Source organism: Hyaena hyaena, unplaced genomic scaffold (assembly GCF_003009895.1).
Source record: "Hyaena hyaena isolate Hyena2069 unplaced genomic scaffold, ASM300989v1 scaffold_674, whole genome shotgun sequence".
In the NCBI taxonomy this organism is placed as follows: domain Eukaryota; kingdom Metazoa; phylum Chordata; class Mammalia; order Carnivora; family Hyaenidae; genus Hyaena; species Hyaena hyaena.
In genome coordinates, this window is record NW_024081309.1 from 491,724 (window position 1) to 494,812 (window position 3,089).

The following is a 3,089-nucleotide window of genomic DNA, read 5'->3' on the forward strand; positions in this document are numbered from 1 at the left end:
CTGTCAGCCCAGAGCCTAATGTGGGGCTTGAACCCATGAACCGCGAGATCATGACCTGAGCCAAAGTTGGATGCTTAACTGACTGAGTCACCCAGGCGCCCCTATTTTATTTCTTATTTGAGAGAGACAGAGCACATGCAGGGGTGTGGCAGAGAGGGAGAAAGAGAGAGAATCCCAAATAGATTTTGTGCTGTCAGTGCAGAGCCCAATGCAGTGCTTGAACTCACAAACCATGAAATCATGACCTGAGCCAAAACCAAGAGTTGGATGCTCAACCGACTGAGCCACTCAGGTGGCCCCCAACATGTTCTTCTTATAATGTGATGTTGACATTTCTCCATTGCTTTTGCCCAGCCTTCTCTAAGGATATGTGCTTTTAGTGAAGGTCAACCACCCTGAAGCCACTACACTGAAGAAGAGAAAGCATATGGAAAGACAACAGAGATATAGAAGACTAAGGGGTCCTGATTTTTCTGGTCCCTTAGTTGCTCCAGGAAACAAACATGTGATTAGATGGATGAGACTTCAGATTTCAGCCTTTAGCTTTTGAAATGATCGGTTGATGTGACTGGAGTGGACACAAGTTGACTCACTGAACTCTGCCCACAATGAAAATTTGAGAGAATAAGTATTGCTTTCAGTAAAGTTTCAAGTGTTTTTCTGCATTGCCATCGTAGCTAGATGATGTTGGCCTATAGGAGCTTCCCCAAATTGATTCCTACATTTTTTGACATGATGTTTATGCTCTTCAATAGTTTCTTTCTGGCATAAAATGATGTCTTAAGCTCATGTTATACATTTTCTGCCTCAGATCTGAAATCAGCCTTTTCTCCAAAGAGTCTTGGTTCTTTTTAGTGGGAAATGGTATTTATGGTTCAAAATGTGGGCATAAAGAAAGTTTTTAAAGGGACAACTTTCAATAGAAAAATTACAAATGTGATGATAATAAAATATTTCAACATGTTTCCTGAAAGCAGAATTGAAAGACAAACTATGAAGGACAACAGAATGGACAAGAAAAGGAGTAAAATTCTAATAAAAGTAAAAACAACATGAATAGTGGTGCCTTGCTGGCTCAGTTGGTAGAGCATGTGACTCTTGATCGCAGGCTTATGAGTTCAGTCCCCACGTTAGGTTTACTGATTTCTTAAAAACAAAAGCAAAACAAACAAAGAAACAAACAAAATCATGAATAAGCCATTCTCAAAATATGGAATACCTATGGATAGTAAATATTGAATCATGTTCAACTTCTTTTTACAAAAAATAGACTATATATTATTTTTCCTTTTATATCAAATTAGTAGATTTTCCTTAAAAAACAAGCTTCAACATTGACAAGAATGCAGTAAAAATGTGATCTTGTACACATTGGTGGAAATTCCGCTTGGTATTTAGCCTTCTGCTAAATAATTGGACAATATGAATTATGCTAAGATATTAAAAAGTTGCAACCATTCTTATTAGTTAGGATAGAGCCTATGATAGTGACAAAGAGGTACCAAATGAAGTGTCTTGAAATTCAAGAAAAAAATTCTCTCCGACCAAAGGTTGAGGGTGAGTAGTCCAGGTTGGAAAGGCAGCTCCACTCTCTGTGGTCACTTAGGGACCCAGTTCTTTCCATTTCCTTGCTTTGCTGTTTCCTAAGTGTGAAAGCTGTGTGGTTGAAACTAAGTCTCAGGTAAGTCTGGGTTCCAGGTTCTATGAAGAGGAGGGAGTAAATATACTAAAATTGGAACAATACAGAGAAGATTAGTATGGCCCTGCGCAAGGATGACACGCAAATGTGTATGAAGAGTAGAGAAAGAAGTCCGGCACAAGCAATTTTCTCTTAAGCAGGAGAGGTGGAATTCTGCTAACAGGGCCCCACTTAGCTGGAAGGGAGGCTGGGAGCTGGAGTCTTCAGACAGGAACTGTTTATCTAACTCAACACTGTCACTTAGGAAGAAGACCACATCCTTTGATTCAATAATTCCATTTCTGATAATCTATTTTAATGAAATACATCAATTACGGAAAATGTGTTAACTACTTAACAGTCACTCAGCCAAGGAAAGTAAGGCTCAGTGTTACCTATTTGAGAGGAAAATCACTTGAGAAATGTCTACATATTATTGAAGCATTTTAGAGGCCATGGCAAGGAATTAAATGAGGTAGAAGCCAGTGGAGGGGTTTGAGTAAAAGAGTGATTTAGTTTAAGAATATTTTGCTTGCTGTTTGGAGGAAGGGGTGAAAGCAGTTGCCGGAGTCCAGGAGACATATGATGATGGTAGTTTGAACTAGGGTTTTAGCAGTATTCGTGATAGTCAATTGAATGCTAAACTTTTATTAGCTGTGTAGATTTGGGAAGGAGAATTTTGTCCGTGAGGCTAAATTTCACACTTTACTTTGCCCACATAATTAGAGATAGTGGCAAAAGGTCACTAGGTATAGACATATACCTAGAGTGTTATTTTAAAATGTTCAAAATTAATTCTATTTATAAAGTTAAAGGTAAGAAAAATCCCAAGAAACTCTAACCAAAAAGATATTTCTCAAGAAAAAAATATAATTTTCAATTGTTTGTATCTTAGTTTATTAATATGCTCTTTCCCACAGAATAATGACAAAATCATGCAATGCAATGAAATGAAAATTGTTCCTTACATTTAAAGTGGGTGGCACTATTTTTGTATATACTTATTAAAGCTACAATATCAATATTTAAATAGTATCTACATATCCTCTTTGTTATGAGAATAATTTAATAATCTATTAAGCTATATGATTATTAATCTAATAACCTATTTGTCATTATGTATATATAATATTTAAATCATCTGCCTGTTTTGTTTTTATTTAAAATTTTTTTTTTAATATTTATTTATTTTGGGGGCAGAGAGAGACAGAGCATGTGTGGGGGAGGGGCAGAGAGAGAGGAAGACACAGAATCTGAAGCAGGCTCCAGGCTCTGAGCTGTCAGCACAGAGCCCGATGCAGGGCTCGAATGCACAAACCACAGGATTGTGACCCGAGCTGAAGTTGAAAGCTTAGCCCCCTGAGCCACCCAGGTGCCCCTCATCTGCTAGTTTGGTATCAAGTTTTTGTTT

At 37.5% G+C, this 3,089-nt stretch overlaps 1 non-coding gene across 1 annotated transcript; it reads left to right on the top strand.

Moving 5' to 3' along the window:
* The first annotated feature begins 1,698 nt into the window (after nt 1-1,698).
* Nucleotides 1,699-1,810, top strand: LOC120220221. The gene has a single exon (XR_005525497.1). It is a non-coding gene; the product is annotated as a U6 spliceosomal RNA (small nuclear RNA).
* Nucleotides 1,811-3,089: the final 1,279 nt, after the last annotated feature.